The 17,683-nt window shown below is 37.2% G+C and overlaps 1 protein-coding gene across 11 annotated transcripts in view; it reads right to left on the bottom strand.

Moving 5' to 3' along the window:
• The window catches only part of LOC105480086 (SRY-box transcription factor 2), a 753,725-nt gene that overhangs the window by 701,612 nt on the left and 34,430 nt on the right, over positions 1–17,683 (bottom strand). The window contains exon 1 of one of the 11 annotated variants that reach the window (XM_071091318.1): positions 9,405–9,552. The exons of the other annotated variants lie outside the window; for them this stretch is intronic. The gene's annotated coding sequence lies outside the window, so the exon portion shown is untranslated. Of the gene's footprint in view, positions 1–9,404; positions 9,553–17,683 lie in introns of those variants that run through there. 11 annotated transcript variants of the gene reach the window in all.

Below are 17,683 nucleotides of genomic sequence, written 5' to 3'. Positions count from 1 at the left end.
GGTATACACGCACAGAGGAAAGGCCAAGTGAGGACACAGCAAGACGATAGCAATCTGCATCCCAAGGAGAGAGGTCTCAGGATAAACCATCCCTGCTAGCACCTTGATCTGGTACTTCCAGCCTCCAGAGCTGTGAGAAATAAATTTATGTTGTTTAAGCCATCCAGGCTTAAGTATTTTGTTATGGTACCACTAGTAGACAAATACGGATGCCAAATACTCAATACAACTTTCCCTACAAGATGATGCCTGAAACCTCACCTTACTGACTCTTTTCATTAAAGACAATGGCTGGTTGCGGTGGCTCAAGCCTGTAATCCCAGCACTTTGGAAGGCCAAGGCAGATAACTTGAGGTCAAGAGTTTGAGACCAGCCTGGCCAACATGTTGAAACCCCATCTCTACTAAAAACACAAAAAATTAGCCAAGCATGGTGCCCACACCTGCAATCCCAGCTACTTGGGAGGCTGAGGCAGGAGAATTCCTTGAACCTGGGAGGCAGATGTTGCAGTGAGCTGAGGTCATACCACTGCCCTCCAGCCAAGGCCACAGAGTGAGACTCCGTAACCCACCCCCCAAAAAAGACAAAAAAAACTGCTTCAACAAATGGTGTTATGTCCACATGCAATAAAGTTGGACCCTTACCTAACATCATAACTCAAATTGGATTAAAGACCTAAAACTATAAAACTCTTGGAAGAAAACATAGGTCAAAACCTTCATGACATTGGATTTGGCAGTGATTTCTTGAATATGAAAGCAAAGGCTCAGGCAGACAAAAAACTAAAGTACACATCATGAAAAATTTTTAAATTTTGTATGTCAAAAGGCACTATGAACAGAGTAAAAAAAGGCATCCTAGAAAATGAGAGAAAATATTTGCAAATGATATGTCTGATAAGAGGTTGATATCCAGAATATATATGAAACTAAAACTTAACAACAACGAAAAAAACCCAACTCAAAAATGGGCAAACGACTTGACAGACATTTTCCCAAAGAGATATGCAAAGAGCCAATAAGCACATAAGAAGATTCAGCCTCATTAATGATTAGAGAAATGCAAATAAAAACTACAATGAGATACCACCTCATACTCATTAAGATGGCTATTATCAAATAAAAGAAAATAATAGGTGTTGGCAAGGATGTAGAAAAACTGGAACCCTTATGCAATGTCGTTAAAAACCAGAAATGGTATTGCAGTTGTGGGAAATAGCATGGTTATTCCTTAAAATAATTAAAAATAGATTTACCATATGATGCAGCAATTTCAATTCTGGGTATATGCACAAAAAATTGAAAGCAGGTTCTCAAATAGATATTTGTACACCCATGTCCATAGCAGCATTAGTAGTAGAATGGTGCTTGCAAGGGGCTAGAGGGAAGGGAGAATGGAGAGTTATTATCTAATGGATACAAAGTTTCAGTTTGATAAGATGAAAAGAGTTCTGGAGATGGAAGATGGCGATGGTTGCACAACATTATGAATGTATGTAATACCAATGTACACTTAAAATAGTTAAGATGGTAAATTTTATATGTATTTTACCGCAATAAACAAATGACAAGTTTTTCTTAAAAGGCAAAAAATACTGGGGCCCAAGTTCATGACATTTGGAGAACTAAAAACTAAATAGAAACATACAGTCTTATTAGCCTGACGTGCTGAAACCAGCTACTTTCTCCATGGACTTGCCCACTCTGGACATCAAGGTAATCACAAGATTTGGAGAGTAAAAGACATCTCAGAAAGAAAACAGCCATAAAAGAGTGTCCCAAATTTTGGTTATAAACTCTGCCCAAATCTCTGGCTGACTTTTCACACCATGTTTGTACAGGACAAACATCAGTCAGACCGGATAAGATAAAATAACTAAACTGAAATTAAAGCTATCATTCTCCACAGGAAGGCCAACTTTTTAGTTTGAGCTGAGTCAAAATAACCACTTGAGATAAAACAAAAGAAATCAATATCTTCCAAATAAACAAGTAACAGGACTGATACTACAAAAAATGGTAGAGTAAGGAGCTCTAAAACTCAGTCCTTCCATTAAAGTAACAATTAAGTTGACAAAAAAATGTGAGAATCAACTTTTTCAGAACTCTGGAATCTAATGAAAAACTTACAACAATGAAAGTAAAACTTAATCAGAAAGAAGCTACTAAACTTTGATAAAAGAGTGTCTAGCATTTTAACGTGTCTACCATCTCCCACTTCTCCAGTCAGTCAGTGGACATGGAAAAGGTGGCCCACATTCCTGGTGCAGCTTGCTAGGGCCAGAGAGATCAATATGGACCTTGTTCTCAAAAAGTTTGATTATGTGTTTTTACCTGTCTGGTGGCTCCCTGAGAGATCCACTCAGGAGTTTGCCCTTTTTCGTTTTTTCTTTTCTTACTTTTCTTTTCTTCTTTTTTTTCTTTTTCTCACATGCTCATGAGCTTTCTCAGGTTGAACTTTGGTGGGAAATAAAATTGTGCAGTTGCTTAGAAAAATTGTTTTGCTGCTCCTCAGAAAGTAAAACATAAATTTACTATGTGACTCAGCAGTTGCACCCCTAAGTATGTATCAAAAAAAGTAAAAATAGACATTCAAACAAAAACTCCTACATGAATGCTTCTAGCAGCACTATTTACAGTAGTCAAAGGGTAGAAACAAATCAAATGTCCATCAACCAATGACTGGATAAACAAAATGTGGTATTTCCATGTCATGGAATATTATTCAGCCATAAAAAAGGAATAAGGTACTCATGTATGTTGCAACATACATGAACCTTGAAAACATCAAGCTAAATGAAAGAAGGTAGACACAAAAAGCCACACATTGCATTATTATATTTATATGAACTACACAGAGTAGGCAAGTCTATGAAGAAGGAATGAAGATTAGCAGCTGCCAGGGCATGGGGATAGGGAAAGAATGGGGAGAGAGTGATGAACTGGTACAGGTTTCCTTTTAAGGTAATGAAAATGTTCTAGAATTAGTGATATAGTTAAACAACATTGCGAATGTACTAAACACCAATGAACTGTACCTTAAAACAGTTAAAATGGTGAATTCTATGTTTTGCAAATTTTACCACAATTTTAAAAATAACAAAATCGAGAGTATCAACCATGTATTGTTCACAATGTCCAGGATACAATCCAAAATTACTTAACATATGAAGAAACAGAAAAAACACAATTTAAGAGAAGAAACAGTAAATAAGTGTGACCTCAGGATGACCCAGGTGTTAGATATAACAGAAAATGGTTTTAAAGTAATTATAAAATTATGCTTAAGGATGTAAAGGAAATACATTTACAATTAACAAAAATATGAAAAATCTCAGGAAAAAAATAAAAGTCATACCAAAAAAAACATTAGAACTATTGAGCTAAAAGTACAATATCCAGAGAGAGATCTTATGTTCATAAATAGAAAGACTCAATATTGCTAAGCTGTGAATTCTTCCAAATTTGATGTATAAATCCAATGCAATCTCAATCAAAATACTGGCAAGATTTTGTTTGTTTGGAGTCAGGGTCTCGCTCTGACACTTGGAATGGAATGCAGTGGTGTGATCACGACCCATGGCAGCCTCGAACCCCTGGCCTCAAGCAGTCTTCCCACCTCAGCCTCCCAGGTTGTTGGGACGATAGGCACACACCACCATGCCAAGCAATTTTTTTTATGTTCTGTAGAAATGGAGTCTCACTATGTTGTCTGAGCTGGTCTCAAACTCGTGGCCACAAGTGACCCTCCCACCTCAGCCTCCTGAATTGTTGGGATTATAGGAATGAGCCACAGCACCCTGTTTATCAGCAAGTTATTTTGTGGCTATTGACAAACTGATTCTAATGTTCGTATGGAAATGGTATTGGTGAAAGAATAGATAGAGCAATGGAACAGATTAGAGAGCTTATATGAAGTAACTAAGATAATCAAATTCATAGAGCAGAAAGTAGAATAGCAGTTACCATGAGAGCTAGGGGGAGGGGAAAATTGGGGAGGTACTGTTTAATGGGTACAGAGTATAAAAATGCAAAGGACCTGGAATAACCAAAGTAATTTCAAAAACAAATAAATGCAACAAAACTGGAGGACTCACACTACCTGACTTGAAGACTTATTATAAAGCTATAGTAATCAAGACATATTGTATTTGTATAAGGATTTATAAATTCATCAATGGAACAGAATAGAGCACAAAGATATACTTTCAGACGTATGGTCATTTGATTTTCGGCAATGATTTTTACTAAACTGACAGGACTATTCAATATTGTAGCTCAGGCTTGAACACAGTGGAAAAAAAGACCAAAAAAGTAACGACTGTGCATGATCAAAGAAGCTTATCTGCCTCCCGTCTTCTAAGGTTGCAAGTCTAGATGACAGTGGTTTTTCAGAAATTTCAGTTTTCTGAAAATTTAAGCAATCAGTTATTCAAATTCAGTATGTTTTCCAGACAGCTAAGTTTATCTCCCTTAAGCAACAAAATTTTATATTTTTAACTATTTTAGGTGGAAACTTTAACATGATGTGTTCTCTGTTGACCTGCCTTTTAAACAGAAAATAATTAAATCCTTTCTTTAATGACTTAAATTTTTCATTACTCATATCAATTGTGATAGTTCCCAACCTCAATGATCTTCAGAATCTCCTGAAGAGTGTTTTCTAAAAGCACAGGTTTTTGTACCTCACCACTAGAACAGTCTTTTGATGCAGAAGGTGTGGAATGGGGCTTCGGAATCTGTGTTCATCTCCCCAGCTGATGCTGATGATCAGCCCTTTGGGGAAACACAGTAGTGTGCAGTGGTGAAACTCTCAGAGGCTTCTGAGCAATGAACTGTATCTCCTCTGCATGTTAGCTTCAGTTCTTGTGCCTGAATTTAAGGGGTCTTTTGTTTTACTTCTTTGCTGCCAGTTCACCAGTTGCCTCTCATCATTATTGCCAATATGCCTGCCTACAGTAGTGACTCTCTTCAACTCCAAGACATTGCTTTATTTTTATTTATTTTTAGAGATGGTATCACTCCATCACCCAGGCTGGAATGCAGTGGCACAATCTTGGTTCACTGCAACCTCTGCCTCTGGAGTTCAAGTGATTCTCCTGCTTCAGCCTCCCGAGTAGCTGAGATTACAGGTGCCCACTGCACCTAGCTAATTTTTGTATTTTTAGTAGAGACAGAGTTTCACCATGTTGGCCAGGCTGGTCTCAAACCCATGACCTCAGGTGATCCACCCGCCTCAGGCCTCCCAATGTGCTGGTGAGAGATGAAGCCAGCTGGATTTCCTGGGTTGAGTGCGGACTTGGAGAACTTTTCTGTCTTACAAGAGGTTTGTAAAATGCACTAATCAATGCTCTGTAAAAACGCACCAATCAGCACTCTATTACTAGCTAGAGTTTGTAAAATGGACCAATCAGCACTCTGTAAAATGGACCAATCAGCAGGACATAGGCAGGTACAAATAAGGGAATAAAAGCAGGCCATCCCAGCCAGCAGTGGCAACCCGCTCAGGTCCCTTTCCCCGCTGTGGTAGCTTTGTTCTTTTGCTCTTCACAATAAATCTTGCTGCTGCTCACTCTTTGGTTCCATGCCACTTTTAAGAGCTCACCACAAAGGTCTGCAGCTTCATTCTTGAAGTCAGCAAGACCACAAACCCACCAGAAGGAACCAACTTCGGACACACTGGGATTACAGGCATGAGCCACCACACCCAACCAAGACATTGCTTTTATATTCTATGAATTTACAAGATAAACAAAATTACTGCAATTATGTATAAATTAATAATAAATGGAACATCTTTGGCTCCAAAGTCACCAAAACAAACTACTGCAAAACAAACAGAATTCTGGAGAGGATCAGGACTTGGAAGCAGCAGCTATAATTGAAGGTAGAAGTAAGAATAAGAATAAATTCAGGGATATTCATGAAATTGATTGAAGGTCTATATGCCACCAACAATGCCACCATTTCATCAACAAAATCATTCTAAAGAAATAGAACAACCTATCAGGGAAGGTCAAGGCTGTTAGTGTAACAGTAACCCACGGTGATTGTATTAGTACGTTTTCATATTGCTATAAAGAATACCGCCCAAGACTGGTGGTAGTACAAACAAAGGAGGTTTAATTGACTAACAGTTCTGCATGGCTGGGGAGGCCTCAGAAACTTACAAACAGGAGGAAGGGGAAGCAGCCACCTTCTTCACAAGGCAGCAGGAAAGACAGAGAGAGTGAAAGGGGAAGAGCCCCTTATAAAACCATCAGGTCTTGCGGAACTCACTATCAAAAGAACATCATGGGGGAAACCACCCCCATGATCCAGTCACCTCTCACCAGCTCTCTCCCTTGACACACAGGGAGCACAATTGGAGATGAGATTTGGGTGAGGACACAGATGTTTTCTCAATCCTGGCATTTGGGGTCCTCTAGCACAATGGCTGGCCCCTCACACAGAGTTCCTAGTCAGCCTTCATTTTCCTTTGTTCTCAATCATGAATAAGCAAGCAAAAATTCCAGATATTTGAGAAAAACCTGCTGCATGAAAGAGAGAAATCACAAGAAGCATAGAAAGAAATTTTTCCTGGAGGAAAGAGAGAGTATGTGAAGAGATGAAGAAAGCAATTTGAAAAATATGTCTTGATTAAAAGAGGATTTGCTAAGCCAAATATTTCAAATTTCTCTTTTGTTTGATACACTGGGATTTTGAAACCTTGAAGTAATATGCCACGATAAGATTCAGATAAAAGCTATGCTATTCTTACATTCTCATATAACAATTAGGGCCTACAGACACTTAGGAAAGTTATCATATATTCTCAAGGGTACGTGTATTCTAAAGACTGCTATTATATTCAACTCTAAACTAGCATTAAATAATCCAGATGAAATAGTTAATTTGTTACATAAGGAAAATTACCAAAAGTGACTCAAGATGAAGTAAAAAACTGAATAGAATAAATTAAATGATGATTAAAGATCTGCATTCAGAGATTTTCCCAACCAAAAAAAAAAAAAAAAAAAATTAAAGAAAAAGGCCCAGGGAGCTTTTCTTGTTAATTCTATAAAATCTTTAACAAGTAATTCTTAAGTTATTTAAATTGTCACAGAATCCACAAAATTACCAAAAAAAAATCTAATTTAAAATTATATATGAACAAATTGAATTCATAAGTCTATTAAAAGAATAATATGTCATATTTAAGTAGACATTAACCCAGGAACACAGGGATGGTTCAAAATTAGAACCATTCTTCTTATAATTCTCTAAATTAACAGATTAGAAGAGATAAAACAAGCAAAAGAAAACCATTTGAAGAAATTTGAAAATCTTGCAAACACTAATTACAAGAATGCAGGCGTGGTTATAATAATGCCAAAGTAGGCTTTAGAACAATGAATATTATCAGAAATAGAAACATTTCTTAAGTGCAGCAATTTATCATGAAACATAATGATCTTAAATGTGTGGATTCTTAGTAGCAGAGTTCAAAATACATAAAGTAAAATCTGGATACATCAAAAAAAAAAAAGAAATAGAAAAACATCTAAAATAATGGTTGTAGATTTAACACTCTTCTCTCATGATTGATAGAAAAAGGAGACAAAAAAATCAGTAAGGATATAGAACACTTGAAAAACAGTATACACCAATTGACCTAAATGACATCTACAGAACACTGAACTCAATGATATTCACATTTTTGCAAAGTACACATAAAAAATTCATCAAGACAGACTATATTCTGGAACATATCTTATAACATATTTAAAGAATGGATATCATACAGTGCATGTCCTCCGTGTATAAGAAAATTGAATTAGAAATAAATAAAAGAAAAATCTGAAAATCCTCAAATATTTGGAAAATCAGGCAACACATTTCTGAATAACCCATGGGTCAAAAAAGAAATTTCATAGGTAAGTAAGATTTCAAAATTATTAGGAACTAAATTATAATAAACACACAACATATCAAAACTTGTGAAATATAGTTAAAGCGGACTTAGAGAAAAACTTATAGCTTCAAATAATAAAAAACATGTAAAATTAACTATTGTTTCCAAGTTAAGCTACAGAAAAGAGCAAAGAAAACATACAAATAGTACACAAAAAAGTAGAATAAAAGAAATACTACAAATAAAAACAGACGTAAAAAAAAACAGAAAACAAACAGCAGTGAAAAATTAGTGAAAACAAAGCCACATTTAAAAAACATGAAAGCCACTAAAATGAGAAAGAAAGAGAAAGAATGCAAATTGACAAAATCAGGAATGAAAGAGTAGAAATCCAAAGAATTACCTCAGATATTAAAAAGATAGTAAAGGGATTTTATTAGCAACACACAGGAAAAAAAGTGACAATTTAGATGAATTGGACAAGGTCTTTGACAAACACATATTAATAAAGATCAACACATGATAACAGAAAATATGTATAGCTTATATAAAATATTATTTATGGAATAAATTAAATTTATCATAAAAAATGTATTCCCTTCAAGCCCAGATGATTTTACTGGTTAATTCTATCACATTTGAAAGACATATGTCATTCTTATAAAAATTATTTCAGGAATTAGGAAGAAAAACTTCCCAACTGGTTTTATGAGGTCAGCATTGCACAGATACCAAAAACAGATGAAAACATTACAAATAAAGAAAACTCTAATATAAATAGAATCCCTCATGAATATAGACATAAAAATTCTGTAAAATACATTAGCCAATTGATTACAGATGGAATAGCCCTGTGGTCAGACAGTGGTTGGTATGCTCCCATGAAGTAATGTATTTGGAGTAGAAGAGCTGTTCCCAAAGCACAGTCTACTCCTCCATTAATTTTTAGAACTTTATCTGAGCAGTTTTCAATCTACAGGTTTTTCACCCATTTTGTCTAATTTATCACTAAGGTTTTTGTGGTTTTTCTATATACTGAAAATAAATAATCAAAAATTAAATTTTTAAAAAAGACTACTTACTACTTACCATGTCAGCAAACAATGACAGAGCAAGGATCTCTGAAAGTTTGCCCCTCCATCAATAAATGGAAAAAAAAAAAAAAAAAAAAAAACCTGGAAGAAAATGCCAGAATAAAGTTTTTCAAAACTCTGGAAATTAACCAAAGGCTTGCAACAGCCCAGGGAGCATTTAGTCAAGAAGAACAGCTAGATCTTGACAAAAACAGTGAGCTTTTAATTTATGTTAGTCTCATTTCCAACTTCCCAGCTCTTTAGCAGCCTTAGACAACAGAGGAAGAAAAATAGCCTTGGAGCTAATTCAAAGTTACATTTTTTAACAGAAGTTATTATTTGGTCTGTCTCATTATTTTCTGGGAAACCCTACTCAAAAGGCTTGTCTTTATCAACATGCAGGAGGGAAGTGACTCATCACATACAGGGGATACTCACTAGCATTAACTGTTAATTTCTTATCCAAAACCTTGGAGGCCAGAAGGCAGTGGCACATCATATTCTAAGTGCTGAAAGAGCCAGGCATGGTGGCTCATGCCTGTATTCCAGCACTTTGGCAGGCCAAGGCAGGATGATCACTTGAGCCCAAGAGTTTGAGACCAGCCTGGGCAACATAGGGAGACCTCATTTCTACAAAAAAAAACAAAAAAACAAAAAAACTTTTCAGTTAGCCAGTTTTGGTGGTGATGTGTTCCTGTAATCCTAGCTACTTAGAAGGCTGAGGCAAGAGGATCACTTGAGCCTGGGAGATAGGCTGCACTGAGCTATGATCACACCACTGCATTCCAGCCTGGGTGACAGAGTGAGACCCCATCTCAAATACAAAAGCAAACAAACAAACAAAAACCAATATGCTGGAAGAAATTTTTTAAAATTATTTATGTGAGGTAATGGATATGTTAAATAGCTTGAGTGTGGTAATAATTTCACAATGTATATATATACGAAAAAGTGTACACCTTAAATATATACAATTTTTATTAGTCAATTATACCTCAATAAAGCTGAAAAAAATGAGAAAGAAACTTTAAAGCAATAATTTTATATATGGCCAGGCACAGTGGCTTATGCCTGTAATTCTAGTACTTTGGGATGCCAAGGTGGGTGAATCACTTGAGTCCAGAAGTTTGACCTCAGCCTGGGCAACATGGAAAAACCCTGTCTCTTCAAAAAAAAAAATAAATAAATACAAAACTTAACTGGGCATGATAGTCCCAGCTACGCAGGAGGCTGAGATGGGAGGGTGGGAGGATCACCTGAGTCTGGCAGGTTGAGGCAGGAGTGAGCCATGATCATACCACTGCATTCCAGCCTTGGCAACAGAATGAGACCCTTTCTCAAAAAAAAGGAAAAAAAAAAAAAAAGAATTTTATATCCAGCAAAACTACCCTTCAAAAATGAAGAAGATATTAAGATATTAGAGCATTCTCAGACAGTAAAAATTTTAGACCATCATCCTCTGACTATCTCTATAAGAGATACTAACATACATTACATACATTTCAAAGATACTAAAATACATTTAAATTAGATAGGAAAAAAGCAGTTATAAACAAAAAATAAAATTTACCTATGTAGTTACAAGTAAATAACTTTTTTTAACTTTTTCAGAAAAGAAGAGCACCAATGAAGGTAACTACATAGGTAAATATGAGAGAGTATAAATGTATTTTTTTGTTTATAACGGTCTTTTTTCTATCTAATTTAAAAGACAACTGCATAATGCAATAATTATAAATCTAACCTGGCAGGCACACAATGTATGAAAATGTCATTTGCAACAATAATAGTATAGGGGGTGGGAGGAGCAGACCTATATAGAAGCAAAGCTTTTGTATACTATTGAAATTAAGTTGGTATTAATCAAATTAGATTAATATACATTAAGATGTTAATGGTAATCCCCTGAGCAACCATTAAGAAAATAACTTTAAAATATATAGTGAAAGAAATGATTAAATAATTAAAACGGTACACTAAAAAAATATATATTTAACACAAAAGGAAGCAGTAATGGAGAAATTGAGGAACAAAAAAGACATGCTCTATAAAAAACAAATAGCAAGATGGCAGATGTGAATCCTATCTTATCAGTAATTACATCAAATGTAAACATTAAAGTTTACGATTAAGAGGCAGAGATTGGATATGAAATTCTGGGTTGAAAATTCTTTTCTTTAAGAATGTTGAATATTGGCCCCCACTCTCTTCTGGCTTGGAGAGTTTCTGCCGAGAGATCTGCTGTTAGTCTGATGGACTTCCCTTTGTGTGTAACCAAACCTTTCTCTCTGGCTGCCCTTAACATTTTTTCCTTCATTTCAACTTTGGTGAATCTGACAATTATGTGTCTTGGAGTTGCTCTTCTTGAGGAGCATCTTTGTGATGTTCTCTGTATTTCCTGAATTTGAATGTTGGCCTGCCTTACTACGTTGGGGAAGTTCTGCTGGATGATATGCTGAAGAGTGTTTTCCAACTTGGTTCCATTTTCTCTGTCACTTTCAGGCACACCAATCAGATGTAGATTTGGTCTTTTCACATAATCCCATACTTCTTGGCAGCTTTGTTCATTTCTTTTTACTCTTTTTTCTCCACACTTCTCTTCTTGCTTCATTTCATTCATTTGATCTTCAATCGCTGATACTCTTTCTTCCAGTTGATCGAGTTGGTTACTGAAGCTTGTGCATTTGTCACATAGTTCTCGTGTCATGGTTTTCCTCTCTTTGTGCATTTGTCATGTAGTTCTCGTGTCATGGTTTTCCTCTCTATCAGTTCTTTTAAGGTCTTCTCTGCATTGATTATTCTAGTTATCCATTCATCCATTCTTTTTTCAAGGTTTTTAGTTTCTTTGCGCTGGGTACGTAATTCCTCCTTTAGCTCTGAGAAGTTTGATGGACTGAAGCCTTCTTCTCTCAACTCATCAAAGTCATTCTCCATCCAGCTTTGATCCATTGCTGGCGATGGGCTGCGTTCCTTTGGAGGGGGAGATGAGCTCTTATTTTTTGAATTTCCAGCTTTTCTGCCCTGCTTTTTCCCCATCTTTGTGGTTTTATCTGCCTTTGGTCTTTGATGATGGTGACGTACTGATGGGGTTTTGGTGCGGGTGTCCTTTCTGTTTGTTAGTTTTCCTTCTAATAGTAAGGACCCTCAGCTGTAGGTCTGTTGGAGTTTGCTTGAGGTCCACTCCAGACCCTGTTTGCCTGGATACCAGCAGCGGAGGCTGCAGAAGATAGAATATTGCTGAACAGCGAGTGTTGCTGTCAGATTCTGGCTCTGGAAGCTTCGTCTCAGGGGTGTACCCTGCTGTGTGAGGTGTGAGGTGTCGGTCTGCACCTAGTGGGGGATGTCTCCCAGTTAGGCTACTCAGGGGTCAGGGACCCACTTGAGCAGGCAGTCTGTCCGTTCTCAGATCTCAACCTCCATGCTGGGAGATCCACTGCTCTCTTCAGAGCAATCAGACAGGGGCATTTACCTCTGCCAAGGTTTCTGCTGCTTTTTGTTTAGCTATGCCCTGTCTCCAGAGGAGGAGTCTACAGAGGCAGGTCGGCCTCCTTGAGCTGCAGTGGGGTCCACCCAATTCAAGCTTCCCAGTGGCTTTGTTTACCCACTTAAGCCTCAGCAATGGTGGGCACCCCTCCCCCAGCCTCCAGCCTTGCTGCCACCTTGTAGTTAGATCTCAGACTGCTGTGCTAGCAATGAGGGAGGCTCCATGGGCATGGGACCCTCTGGGCCAGGTATGGGATATAATCTCCTGGTGTGACGTTTGCTAAGACCCTTGGTGAAGCGCAGTATTCAGGTGGGAGTTACCCAATTTTCCAGGTGTTGTGTGTCTCAGTTTCCTTTGGCTAGGAAAAGGAATTCCCTTCCCCCTTGTGCTTCCCAGGTGAGGCAATGTCACGCCCTGCTTCAGCTCTCACTGGTCGGGCTGCACCAGTTGACCAGCACTGATTGTCCAGCACTTCACAGTGAGAAGAATCTGGTACCTCAGTTGAAAATGCAGAAATCACCCATCTTCTGTGTCACTCATGCTGGGAGCTGAAGGCTAGAGCTGTTCCTATTCGGCCATCGTCCAGCCAAACTAAGTTTCATAAATTAAGGAGAAATAAAATCCTTTACAGACAAGCAAATGCTTAGAGATTTTGTCACCACCAGGCCTGCCCTACAAGAGATCCTGAAGGAAGCACTAAACATGCAAAGGAACAACAGATACCAGCCATTGCAAAAAATGTCAAAATGTAAAGTTCATCAATGCTAGGAAGAAACTGCATCAACTGGCGAGTAAAATAACCAGCTAATATCATAATGATAGGATCAAGTTCACACATAACAATATTAACTTTAAATGTAAATGGACTAAATGGTCCAATTAAAAGACACAGACTGCCAAACTGGATAGAGTCAAGATCCATCAGTTTGCTGTATTCAGGAGACCCATCTCACATGCAGAGACACACATAGGCTCAAAATAAAGGGATGGAGGAAGATCTACCAAGCAAATGGAAAACAAAAAAAAGCAGGCATTGCAATCCTAGTTTCAGATAAAACAGACTTTAAGCCATCAAAGATCAAAAGAGACAAAGAAGGCCATTACATAATGGTAAAGGGATCAATTCATCAGGAAGAGCTAATTATCCTAAATATGTATGCACCCAATACAGGGGCACCCAGATTTATAAAGCAAGTCCTTAGAGACTTACAAAGAGACTTAGACTCCCATACAATAATAATGGGAGACTTTATCACCCCACTGTCAACATTAGACAGATCAACGAGACAGAAAGTTAACAAGGATATACAGGAATTGAACTCAACTCTGCAGCAAGCAGACCTAATAGGCATCTACAGAACTCTCCACCCCAAATCAACAGAATATACATTCTTCTCAGCACCACATCACACTTATTCCAAAACTGACCACATAGTTGGAAGTAAAGCACTCCTCAGCAAATGTACAAGAACAGAAATTATAACAAACTGTCTCTCAGACCACAGTGCAATTAAACTAGAACTCAGGACTAAGAAACTCAATCAAAACCACTCAACTACATGGAAACTGAACAACCTGCTCCTGAATGACTACTGGGTACATGACGAAATGAAGGCAGATATAAAGATGTTCTTTGAAACCAATGAGAACAAAGACATAATGTACCAGAATCTCTGGGATACATTTAAAGCCGTGTGTAGAGGGAAACTTATAGCACTAAATGCCGACAACAGAAAGCAGGAAAGATCTAAAATTGACACCCTAACATCGCAATTAAAAAAACTAGAGAAGCAAGAGCAAACACATTCAAAAGCTAGCAGAAGGCAAGAAATAACTAAGATCAGAGCAGAACTAAAGGAGATAGAAACACAAAAAACCCTCCAAAAAATCAATGAATCCAGGAGCTGGTTTTTTGAAAAGATCAACAAAATTGATAGACTGCTAGCAAGACAAATAAAGAAGAAAAGAGAGAAGAATCAAATAGATGCAATAAAAAATGATAAAGGGGATATCACCACCGACCCCACAGAAATACAAACTAACATCAGAAAATACTATAAACATCTCTATGCAAATAAACTAGAAAACCTAGAAGAAATGCATAATTTCCTGGACACTTATACTCTCCCAAGACTAAACCAGGAAGAAGTTGAATCCCTGAATAGACCAATAGCAGGCTCTGAAATTGAGGCAATAATTAATAGCCTACCAACCAAAAAAAGTACAGGACCAGATGGATTCACAGCTGAATTCTCCAGAGGTACAAGGAGAAGTTGGTACCATTCCTTCTGAAACTATTCCAATCAATAGAAAAAGAGGGAATCCTCCCTAACTCATTTTATGAGGCCAACATCATCCTGATACCAAAGCCTGACAGAAACACAACAAAAAAAGAGAATTTTAGACCAATATCCCTGATGAACATCGATGCAAAAATCCTCAATAAAATACTGGCAAACCAAATCCAGCAGCACATCAAAAAGCTTATCCACCATGATCAAGTGGGCTTCATCCCTGGGATGCAAGGCTGGTTCAACATATGCAAATCCATAAATGTAATCCAGCCTATAAACAGAACCAAAGACAAAAACCACATGATTATCTCAATAGATGTAGAAAAGGCCTTTGACAAAATTCAACAGCCCTTCATGCTAAAAACTCTCAATAAATTCAGTATTGATGGAACGTATCTCCAAATAATAAGAGCTCTTTATGACAAACCCACAGCCAATATCATACTGAATGGGCAAAAACTGGAAGCATGCCCTTCGAAAACTGGCACAAGACAGGGATGCCCTCTCTCACCTTTCCTATCCAACATAGTGTTGGAAGTTCTAGCTAGGGCAATCAGGCAAGAGAAAGAAATCAAGGGTATACAGTTAGGAAAAGAAGAAGTCAAATTGTCCGTGTTTGCAGATGACATGATTGTATATTTAGAAAACTCCATCATCTCAGCCCAAAATCTCCTTAAGCTGATAAGCAACTTCAGCAAAGTCTCAGGATACAAAATCAATGTGCAAAACTCACAAGCATTCTTATACACCAATAACAGACAAACACAGAGCCAAATCATGAATGAACTCCCATTCACGATAGCTTCAAAGAGAACAAAATATCTAGGAATCCAACTTACAAGTGATGTAAAAGACCTCTTCAAGGAGAACTACAAACCACTGCTCAGTGATATAAAAGAGGACACAAACAAATGGAAGAACATACCATGCTCATGGATAGGAAGAATCAATATTGTAAAAATGGCCATACTGTCAAGGTAATTTATAGATTCAATGCCATCCCCATCAAGCTACCAATGACTTTCTTCACAGAATTGGAAAAACTGCTTTAAAGTTCATATGGAACCAAAAAAGACCCCACAGTGCCAAGACAATCCTAAGACAAAAGAACAAAGCTGGAGGCATCATGCTACCTGACTTCAAACTATACTATAAGGCTACAGTAACCAAAACAGCATGGTACTGGTACCAAAACAGAGATATAGACCAATAGAATAGAACAGAGCCCTCAGAAATAATACCACACATCTACAGCCATCCGATCTTTGACAAACCTGACAAAAACAATAAATGGGGAAAGGATTCCCTATTTAATAAATGCTGCTGGGAAAATTGGCTAGCCATAAGTAGAAAGCTGAAACTGGATCCTTTCCTTACTCCTTATATGAAAATTAATTCAAGATGGATTAGAGACTTAAATGTTAGACCTAATACCATCAAAACCCTAGAAGAAAACCTAGGGAATACCATTCAGGACATAGGCATGGGCAAGGACTTCATGACTAAAACACCAAAAGCAACAGCAACAATAGCCAAAATTGACAAATGGGATCTAATTAAACTAAAGAGCTTCTGCACAGCAAAAGAAACTACCATCAGAGTGAACAGGCAACCTACAGAATGGGAGAAAATTGTTGCAATCTACTTATCTGACAATGGGCTAATATCCAGAACCTATAAAGAACTCAATCAAATTTACAAGAAAAAAACAAACAACCCCATCAAAAAGTGGGCAAAGGATAGGAACAGATACTTCTCAAAAGAAGACATTCATACAGCCAACAGATACATGAAAAAATGCTCATCATCACTCACCATCAGAGAAATGCAAATCAAAATCACAATGAGATACCATCTCACACCAGTTAGAATGGCGATCATTAAAAAGTCAGGAAACAACAGGTGCTGGAGAAGACGTGGAGAAATAGGAACACTTTGACACTGCTGGTGGGACTGTAAACTAGTTCAATCATTGTGGAAAACAGTATGGTGATTCCTCAAGGATCTAGAACTAGAAATACCATTTGACCCAGCCATCCCATTACTGGGGATATACCCAAAGGATTATAAGTCATGCTGCTATAAAGACACATGCACACGTATGTTTATTGCGGCACTATTCATAATAGCAAAGACTTGGAATCAACCCAAATATCCATCAGTGACAGACTGGATTAAGAAAATGTGGCACATATACACCATGGAATACTATGCAGCCACAAAAAAGGATGAGTTCATGTCCTTTGTAGGGACATGGATACGGCTGGAATCCATCATTCTCAGCAAACTATCACAAGAACAGAAAACCAAATACCGCATGTTCTCATTCATAGGTGGGAATTGAACAATGAGATCACTTGGACACAGGAAGGGGAGCATCACACACCGAGTCCCATTGTGGGGAGGGGGTAGAGGGGAGGGATAGCATTAGGAGATATATCTAATGTAAATGATGAGTTAATGGGTGCAGCACACCAACATGGCACAAGTATACATATGTAACAAACCTGCAGGTTGTGCACATGTACCCTAGAACTTAAAAGTGTAATAAAAAAAAAAGAAAGAGGCAGAGATTGGTAAATAAGCATAATTGAACTATATACTATATATTATATACTATATACAATAGATGCATTTCAGAGTCAAATACACAAATAAGCTAAAAGTAGAGGAATAAAAATAGATATACCATACAAATGATAATGAAAAGAAAACTGAAGCAGCAATCCTATTATCAGATGAAAAAGAATTTAAGACAAAAATTGTTACCAAAGACAAAGAATAATGTTTCATAATGATAAAAAGGTCAATCAACAAAAAGATATAACAATTATAAACGCCTATGCATCTAACAACAAAGCCACAAAATACATGAAGAAAAAATACTAATGGAACCGAAAGGAGAAATATGCAATTCAACAATAATAGTTGGAAATTTT

Source organism: Macaca nemestrina, chromosome 2 (assembly GCF_043159975.1).
Source record: "Macaca nemestrina isolate mMacNem1 chromosome 2, mMacNem.hap1, whole genome shotgun sequence".
Classification (NCBI taxonomy): Eukaryota; Metazoa; Chordata; class Mammalia; order Primates; family Cercopithecidae; genus Macaca; species Macaca nemestrina.
The sequence above is the reverse complement of the archived record's forward strand: the minus strand, read 5'-3'. Positions and strand labels throughout refer to the sequence as shown.